General features: G+C 46.8%; 1 pseudogene; it reads left to right on the top strand.

Moving 5' to 3' along the window:
* Positions 1 to 1,045: 1,045 nt before the first annotated feature.
* Positions 1,046 to 3,523, top strand: LOC138718687 (FAD-dependent oxidoreductase domain-containing protein 1-like; annotated as a pseudogene).
* The last annotated feature ends 6,284 nt before the right edge of the window (positions 3,524 to 9,807 follow it).

Genomic DNA, 9,807 nt, shown 5'->3' with positions numbered 1-9,807 from the left:
ATGAGGCTTGTTCTCCAGTTCCTTCAGCAGCTTTGTTGCCCTTCTCTGGACACGCTCCAGCACCTCAAAGGGGTCAGGGGCCCAAAACTGAGCACAGTGTTCAAAGTGCAGCCTAACCAGTGCTGAGTACGGGGAGATAATCACTTCTCTGGTCCTGCTGTCCACACCATTTCTGATACAAGCCAGGATGCTTTCAGTCTTGGCTACCTGGGCACTCCACTCATATTCAACCGCTGTCAACCAACACCCTCAGGTCCCCTGTCCACCGAGCAGCCTTCCAGCCGCTCTTCCTCAAGCCTGTTGGGCTGCATCGGGTTGTTGTGGCCAAAGTTCAGGACCCAACGCTGAGCCTTGTTGAACCCCATTCAGTTGGCCTCAGCCCATCGATCCAGCCTAACCAAGTCCCTCTGCAGAGCCTTCCTGCCTTCAAGCAGATCAAAACTCCCACCCAACTTGGAGTCATCTGCAAACTTACCAAGGGTGCATCCAATCCTTTCGTCCAGATCACTGATGGATATTGAACAGAACTGGACCCAGCACTGAGCCCTGGGGAAAACGACATGTGACCAGACGCCAACTGGATTGAACTCCTTTCACTACAACTCGTTGGGCCTGGCCATCTAGTCAGATTTTACCCAGTGAAGATTATTGACATCCAAGCCATGAGCAGCCAGTTTCTGTAGGAGAATGCTGTGGGAGACATTATCAGAGGCTTAACTAAAGTCCAGGTAAATAACACCCACAGCCATTCCTTCATCTACTAAGTCAGGGTCACCTTGTGTTACGGTTTAGCCCCGATTCAGCCAATTTCGGCAGCTAAAACTGAGCAATGAAGCTCCCAATTCCTTCCCCGTCCAACCTCTAAGGAAAGGGGGAAGGGAAATGAGAGGAAAAAAGACTTGTGGGCTGGAAACTAAACTGAAACAGCTTCAATAACATGGTAGTAATAATAATAATAGCAACAACAATAATAATAGCAAAAATAACAAAAAAAATAATAAAATATTTACAAATATATGCAACCACCCCACCCCTTGATGACTATATGGCACCAGAAATACTGCAGGGCAGGCAAGGTGAGTGGCAGGAAGGAGTCTGGACCCAGGAACTGGATTCAGGAACGCACGGATCCAGGATCAGGGGCAAACAGATAGACGAGGTCCTCACTGAATGTTGGCCATCAAAGAACAGAGTGGGACCCTCACATCTGTTAGTTTTCTACTAAATATGACATCTATAGGATAGAACACTCTGTTGGTCAGTTTGGGGTCGCCTGTCCTCTCTGCCCCTTCCTGCAGCTGTGACCCTTCTTCATCTTTGACTCATGCCACCAGCTTGAGGATGGCCTTGGTTACTGTAGGAATAAGTCCAAGCAAAGGCCTTTCTGCTACCAATGCCCCGTATTATCACTGCCAGAGAAGAACACTGTCCAAAAAACATGCAGTTAACTTTCAGAAAATGAAGTTACTTGGACGAGACAGCTGAATTTAGAAATCTGATTCAACTTTAGGTCAAACTAGAAGACCTTGGACATCAGAACCCAGAAGGAGTTCAAGTTTGTCAGGCAGGATCTGCCTTTCCACAATCCATACTGACTGGGCCCGGTCACCTGGTTATCCTGCTTGTGCTGTGTGATGGTACTCAAGACAACCTGTTCCGGGTCCAGGTCCCAGTACCGGTCCAGGTCCAGGGGGGGCCCCGTGCCACCCCCTCCGCTCCAACCCCTTCTGCGTATTCCTGAGCCTCCACAGTGCTGTCAATAGGGGAGATCCGGCAGCAGTTTTCTCTCTCAGAAAATATCCAGATGTTCAGCTTCTCTACCTCCTTCCTCCGCAACATCAATGAGCACCTCGGGGCACCCAATGAACCCCCCATCAACATCCAGTTCCAGCCCTCGGGGTACCTGTTCCTCGCGCCCCTGGAGTGCGCAACAGGGCTGGAGGCCACAGTTTGGCTCCAGAGGGAGGAGGGGGCACAGGTGGCCCTGCTGGCTCTCACCCAGCTGAAGGAGAAGTTCCTGTGGATTGACAAGTGAGAGGAAAGTGAGAGGATTGACAAGTGGGGTTCCCCAGGGCTCAGTGCTGGGTCCAGCCCTGTTCAATGTCTTTATCAATGACCTGGATAAAGGCATCGAGTGCACCCTTAGCAAGTTTGCAGATGACACTAAGCTGGGTGGAAGTGTTGATCTGCTGGAGGGTCGGGAGGCTCTGCAAAGGGATCTGAACAGGCTGGACCGCTGGGCTGAGTCCAATGGCATGAGGTTTAACAAGGCCAAATGCTGGGTCCTGCACTTGGGGCACAACAACCCTGTGCAGTGCTACAGACTAGGAGAAGTCTGTCTAGAAAGCTGCCTGGAGGAGAGGGACCTGGGGGTGTTGGTTGACAACCAACTGAACATGAGCCAGCAGTGTGCCCAGGTGGCCAAGAAGGCCAATGGCATCTTGGCTTGTATCAGAAACGGCATGACCAGCAGGTCCAGGGAGGTTATTCTCCCTCTGTCCTCGGCACTGGTGAGACCGCTCCTCGAATCCTGTGTTCAGTTCTGGGCCCCTCACCACAAGAAGGATGTTGAGGCTCTGGAGTGAGTCCAGAGAAAAGCAACAAAGCTGGTGAAGGGGCTGGAGAACAGGCCTTATGAGGAATGGCTGAGAGAGCTGGGGTTGTTTAGCCTGGAGAAGAGGAGGCTGAGGGGTGACCTCATTGCTCTCTACAACTACCTGAACGGAGGTTGTAGAGAGGAGGGTGCTGGCCTCTTCTCCCAAGTGACAGGGGACAGGACAAGAGGGAATGGCCTCAAGCTCCACCAGGGGAGGTTTAGGCTGGACATTAGGAAAAAATTCTTCACAGAAAGGGTCGTTGGGCACTGGAACAGGCTGCCCAGGGAGGTGGTTGAGTCACCTTCCCTGGAGGTGTTTAAGGCACGGGTGGACGAGGTGCTGAGGGGCATGGTTTAGTGTTTGATAGGAAGGGTTGGACTCGATGATCCGGTGGGTCTCTTCCAACCTGGTTATTCTATGATTCTATGATTCTCCTGGCACTGCCCTGATGGCCCTGGCTTCACCTGCCCGCTCCTTGTCAACACCACTGGTGCTTAATTCTGCCGCGACGGCATCGCTGGCAACTACCTGGGTGGCATGAGCCCCGCTGAGGAGGAGGAGCCGGATGCAGGCGACCTCTCTGTGGACCATGACTCTTTCCAGGAGCAAGTCTGGCTGCGGCTGGCTCGGCGTGTGCCGGCATTCTCCTCACTCCATCTGCGCCCCGCCTGGGCTGGCTACTATGATTACAACACCTTTGATCAGAACGGGGTGCTGGGGCCACACCCCAAACTGGACAACCTGTTCCTGGCTGCTGGGTTCAGGGGGCATGGGCTGCAGCACACGCCTGCCGCTGGCCGTGCCGTAGCCGAGCTGGTGCTGCAGGGCCGCTACGAGAGCCTGGACCTGCGGCGGCTGGGCTGGCAGAGGCTGGAGGAGGGCAAGCGGCTGGAGGAGGACAGGGTGGTCTGATAGTGGACGGGACCCCTCCCAAGCCAGGGCAGTGAGGCCCTGCGGAAATGTCCCAGTTTAGCCCTGGCCTGGCTGATAGTGGCAGCTAAAACCAAGCAGCTGGGCTCCCAAATTGCTTCCCCAGGGAAAAAGAGAGGAGAGGAAAAAGACTTGTAGGTTGGACTCGATGATCCAGTGGGTCCTTTCCAACCTAGTGATTCCATGATTCTATGATAACCTTCCTTGGCACTGCAGTCAGGATTTGATACTTTCCCATCTCAGGAAAATCCCCTGTACACGGCACTGTAGTGCTCTGCTCTCCATCGTGCTGGGAGCACTGGAGCTGCTCACTTCAGGGACTGACTGGGAGTATCTTCACTGCAGAGCACTCAGTAGCTCTGCTGTAACAGCTGGCTGGTGAGCACATGCCAGAACATCACAACTAGAACCTAACCATAACTGATACGTGCTTGATTTTTAGAAGAAGCAAGTAATTAATGACAACTATAATTAATTATGATAATTACTGTCCTCTTTGGAGTGCCTTCCACTTAAGAAACTCCATAAGCTTTTTCTGCGCTGGTTTCGTTGATGATCCTGTTCTGTGAGGTACATGATGTCTATGACCATGGGCAAGTTATTTAGCAGTCCTTTAACATAAACATTAATAGAATGAAGATAATAAGAACATCCTGCTTCACTGGCAGGAAGAGTATTCAAGACTGACATGTTTGACTCAGAAGAAGCTGGAGACCATATAAACATCCAAGTAGAGACCCATGGAGGAAAGAGAAATGGAGGAAAGCCCCAGAGCTGTCAGACCACACCAGCAGCGTACCAGCTTGAGGAAAGCCAGAGTCAAAGCAGATTTGGAGACCGGCTGTGGGCAAGGTTTCCAAGGTTACATTTCTGATAAATGCATTCAGGCTAAGTAGGACTTAGGTCTAAATTAGTCTCCATTAGGACTAAACGCCAGCTTTGGTTTAGATTTTTGTCTTCAGAGGCTATCCACCCCAAGTCCATGTGTCGGAAATATGTTTAAGATTGTTGTGTATGAGGCAAACAACTCAAGATTAAAACAGGTTCAAAGAGTATCCCATATCTACCCAATTTAGGGAAGAAAGCCACAGAATTTCCTCCATTCCTATTAATTCTTTTACATACATGGGAAGAAGCGTCTCTGGATTACAAATCATGAAACTATCAGCTCTGCTATGGATTTATAGAGAAAGAAACAATTGCAATTAAGGGAACGGCATGAAAAAAAACAGCTTTGGAATATTTCTTTCCAATTTTAATCAATATGAGTGGCATGAAAAAAACCTGCTTTGGAATATTTCTTTCCAATTTTAATCAATACTAGCTACAACATTAGTAAAGTTAGTGTTTATATTTAATGTCTCAGTTCATAACTCTGCAAATTAAAGTTCTTTTTAGGCAAAAGCATTGATAGGGAGCACATTTCACGTGCAGTATGAATGGCTAAGAAGAGATTCATTTGCAGACAGATATTCATGCTTGATCTTTCATGCCCTTGAATGGGAATAGAAACAGCATCACATTACTTCTCCGACTATGTGAAAGTTACACAACCCTAATGTTGAATCAATTCACAGAATAAACCCTGTGAAGAGCCGCTGAGGAAATCTCTTCCGCAAATAGCCAGAAAAAAAAAAAAAAAGATAAAAAACCAGATTGTGGCTGTCCTGGTATCCCTGAAAAGTCTAGGCCTAAATGCCAGTTGGGTGTCCTATCCCATCTAGATTAACAAATTCATTGATAACCAAGGAGGGAGGTTGTGGGGAAAGAAACTGAAATAAAGGAAGAAGGGTGATGGAGGGAAGCTTGACAACTTCTGATAAGCAGTAGCATGGATGGGTGAGGCAAGAAGGGTATCAAATGAAGGAACTGATCAGAAGAGGAAGGAGTAGAAAGATAAAGTGGGATGGGGTTAAAGGAAGCATGTAGAGAAAAAGTTAATTTTTCTTTCTAATACAAGATGGAATAAGCCCATAAGAGAAGAACTGCCAGATGAATTGTGGGAATGGGTCCAGAGGAGGCCACAAACATGATCAGAAATGGAGCGCCTCTACTATAAGGACAGGCTGAGAGGGCTGGGATTGTTCAGCCTGGAGAAGAGAAGGCTCCAGGGAGACCTTATAGCGGCCTTGCAGTACCTGAAGTGACTACAGGAAAGCTGGGGAGAGACTTTTTACAAGGACACAGAGTGATAGGATGACGGGAATGGCTTCAGATTAGAAGGGGGAAGTTTTAGACTAGACATTAGGAAGAAATTCTTCACATTGAGGGTGGTGAGGAACTGGCACAGGTTGCCCAGGGAAGCTGTGGATGCCTGATCGCTGGGAGTGTTCAAAGCCAGGTTGGATGGGACCTTGAGCAGCCTGGTCTAGCGGGAGGTGTCCCTGCCTATGGCAGGAGGGTTGGAACTGGATGATCTTTAAGGCCCCTTCCAACCCAAACCATTCTATAATTCTATGGTTCTATGAAGAGGACAAGACCTCTAAGAAGGTGGAGGGAGAAACATACCAGAAATACAGCCAGATGTGATCTTTCAATTTGACATCCTGTGTAACAGAGCCCTTAAATTTCACTCTGCTGTCCTCTCTGTTTTTAACAAATGCCAGATTTCCCTGAAATGATGCCGTCACAAAGACTCAAAGAGTTGGAAAATGATCTCATGGGAGGGGAGGGTCAGAAAAGAGTTAGAAATGTTAAAGATGAGGAAGGAAAACAGTGAAAATAAAGCTTTATGCTGGTGAGGAATGGAGTGGAGAAAGAGAAGGAGAAGGAAGAGATGACTATTCTAATGTAGATTAGGATGACATCAGAAAAATTGTCTGTGCATTGATGCTGACACAGCAGCCAGTTTGCTCAGGCTAGAAATAGCTAATTGATACCATCCTTTGGGAGCTGCCGTTCATCAAAGCCCTTTCGTATAATGCTAGAAACCACCGGTCTCTCCTTGCCCTTAATTTGGTTTAATGAAACACTCTTCCTGCCTTTTCTTGTATTTTTTAGCAACTCCTTGCAACCTTTTTTTATCCTCAGCACTTCAAGAAAGTGATAAGCTGCTGGTAACCTTGTTTGCAATTTGCAGTTCATTAGAAGTTCAGACAGAGGCAAAGGCAGCACTTTTGTGTGAGTGAATGTGTTTGGTCTGAGCCTTGTCTCTGCCAGGCGCTTACAGGTGCCACCTAATCCTGATCAGCCAGCACTCACTGGGGCTTCTTGCTCTGCATCTCTGGTTATCAGTCGGGATACCTGTCATAATAGGGAAAAATCACAAGTATTAGCTGCATAAAAACCCACAAAGTTAAACACAACACCACTGAGAAAAACAAGGGTCAGGATAACATGAGGTGGGAACAAGACAAGTGAGCATTGAGGATGTACTTACCGCACCCATCAGTTCCCACCAAGCCGCAAGTTGCCAAACTGGAGTTGCCAAACTGGAGTCCCAGCTTCCTTGTTTCACACTCACCAAAATGCCACAAGGTGAAAGTGATGATTTTTGCTGTTCCAGCTCTTCTCTCTGGCCTGCAAACTTCTCAATGTCAGGAGGCCTGCAGACCCAGGGCTCTGCCCCTCTTCCCTAGAGCGTGGACCATGCACCCAATCCTGCAACTGGGCTGGCAAGGTAGCAGCAGAAAGAGAGAATCTAAACTGTTCTCCATGTCCTCTGGGAGCAGGTTAGGTGTAACAAGTTTAAACTGAAACAGCAGAGTTGATTTAGAGATGACAGAAACCTATTTGACATAGAGGACACTGGACGGTTGCCTAGGGAGACCATGAAACTTCTAGCAGTGGCAGTTTGTCCAATGTTTCTCATCTTCCAGGAATAGGTTGGGGGCTACCTCGCATGGATTATTTGCTAGCCAGCTTTGCTTTCTGCTGTTATGTAGCAGCAAATGTTCAGATTCTGAATATTTTCAAAAGCTACCCAATTATTATTACATATAATAATACCCCAGAACTTTTAATCCATAAGGCTGATTTTGGTTGGACCCAATCTTGTTCTGTGTTTACAAAATAAAATCTTGATGTGAAGATCAATTCTGTGATCCTGGGAGAGAAGGACCTGGGGGTGTTGGTTGACAGCAGCTGAGTATGAGCCAGCAGTGTGCCCAGGTGGCCAAAAAGGCCGGTAGCATCCTGGCTTGTATCAGAAACAGCGCAGCCAGCAGAACCAGGGAAGTTATTGTGCCCCTGTACTTGGCGCTGGTGAGGCTGTGCCTCAAATACCGTGTTCAGTTTTGGGGCCCTCACTACAAGAAGAACCTTGAGGTGCTGGAGCGTGTCCAGAGAAGGGCAATGAAGCTGGGGAAGGGGCTGGAGCACAAGCGTTACGAGAGGCAGCTGAGGTACCTGGAGCTGTTTAGCCTGGAGAAAAGGAGATTGACGGGAGACCTTATCACTGTCTACATCTGCTAGAAAGGAGGTTATAGCGAGGTGGGTGTTGGTCTCTTATCCCAAGTGACAGGTGATGGGATGCAAGGAAATGCCCTCCAGTAGCACCAGGGGAAATTCATATTGGATATGAGGAAAAAATTCTTCACTGAAAGGGTTCTCAGGCATTGGAAGAGGCTGCCCAGGGAGGTGGTCGAGTCCCCATCCCTGGAGGTATTTAAAAGACACGTAGATGAGGTGCTCAGGTATATGGTTTAGTAGTGGACCGGTACAGTTGGACTTGATGATCTCAAAGATCTTTTCCAACCAAATGATTTCATGATTCAGTGGAAGGCAAGACACAATCCTAGCTCACAGGCTGTCCCTGTGAGGCAGTGAAATACTTGTAGAATATAGAAAGAATATAGAAATATATATTCTTGTAGAATATATAATATAATATATTACTAGAACACACAGCTGTTTGCCATAATAGTAGCATAACTCAGCTCTTAAAAGCTCTCCAAATCTATTAGTGCTGAATTAATTACCAAGCCATATACCTAAACTCAATTGTTCAGGAAAATGATTAATATTACTCAGAACTACCAGCTTGTAGATCATTGTCTGTAATCAGGTTGTGGTAGTTCAACGAGATCCGCATTTCCTGTGGTTGACAATGGATTATTCACATAGGATGTGCAGCACAATTGAGTTAAGGTTATGGGAGCAAACATACCCTCTGGAATTTGCCCAGTCTGAGTCACATAGTTTGGTAAAGACAAAACTGCATAATTCAGGGGTTATTTTTATGCACTTGTACTATATAACCACTGTGTTGATGCATTCTGAAGAACAACAACATAATAGCAACAGTCTTGGCTCATAGTAGGATCTGGTTAAATAAATTAGAAGTACAGTGAAGTGTTTGGGAGATTTTAATTCTGAAGCCATTTCAAGAAACCCATGAGGATTTCTCTGAACTGTGCAGCTGCAATGTGTGCAAGCAAACAGGATGCTGTTCCAGCACCAAAGGAATAACAAACAATTCCAAAAGAGGGGGTGATTTAGTTAAATATAGCACTTGAAATAATATACTAAGAATTCTCATCTTTTGTGATCGTTCTACCATTTTTTTATGCAGCGGAAAGTCGCAAAATCCTCACACTGCTAATGACTGCAAATGGTGTTCCTGTAGCAGAAGAAATTTAAAGCTGGAGATAAGAGGCTGAAGGACACTGAGGCAAGCACAGGCTCTAAGAAATACGATAAAAAGAAGAAAGCAACCAAATGTTTGAGATCATTGCTTTGTCTTCTTCCTAGACCAGATCCTTGAGGTCTGAAATGCACACCAAGAAAAATGTGCAATACTCTAATCACTGAGAAAGTGTTGGCTCTCAGAGCATCAGCTTTTTCCCTCACTTAGTGCAACCTAAGGATCATTGCCTCTGAGAATCCTTCTCTGACAGCAGCCAAAGTAGATGCTTCAGGAAGAGGAGAAGAATTGGACAAAGCAGACTCCTAGATTGCAATCATTTGCAGTTCAGGGACTTCCTGAAAAGGTGGGTTCAGGATATTAATAACCCTCAATCTCTCTGTTCCTTGAAGAGTCTGCTCAAAAGGATGCTTTTGAAGCCACATCGGCTTTTAGTTCCCACAACACACTGTGGCAGGAAGTTCCAAAGTTCAACTACAGGCATGAAGAGTCACTTCCTTCTGTTTGCTTTGAGCTTCTCGTATCCTACTTCAAATTGCTGCTTCCTCCTTCTTTTATTGGAAAATGCAATGAAAAATCCATCTCCTCACCTTCTCCGTAATATTCATGACGTTACAGATTTATCCTGGTCATCTCTCAGATTAAAGAGATGAACCTATTTAGCTCTTCCTTATATTGAGCAGTTGCATACTTCTA

This window comes from Phaenicophaeus curvirostris, chromosome 3 (genome assembly GCF_032191515.1).
Source record: "Phaenicophaeus curvirostris isolate KB17595 chromosome 3, BPBGC_Pcur_1.0, whole genome shotgun sequence".
Taxonomy (NCBI): Eukaryota; Metazoa; Chordata; class Aves; order Cuculiformes; family Cuculidae; genus Phaenicophaeus; species Phaenicophaeus curvirostris.
This window is presented reverse-complemented; position numbering and strand designations above follow the sequence as displayed.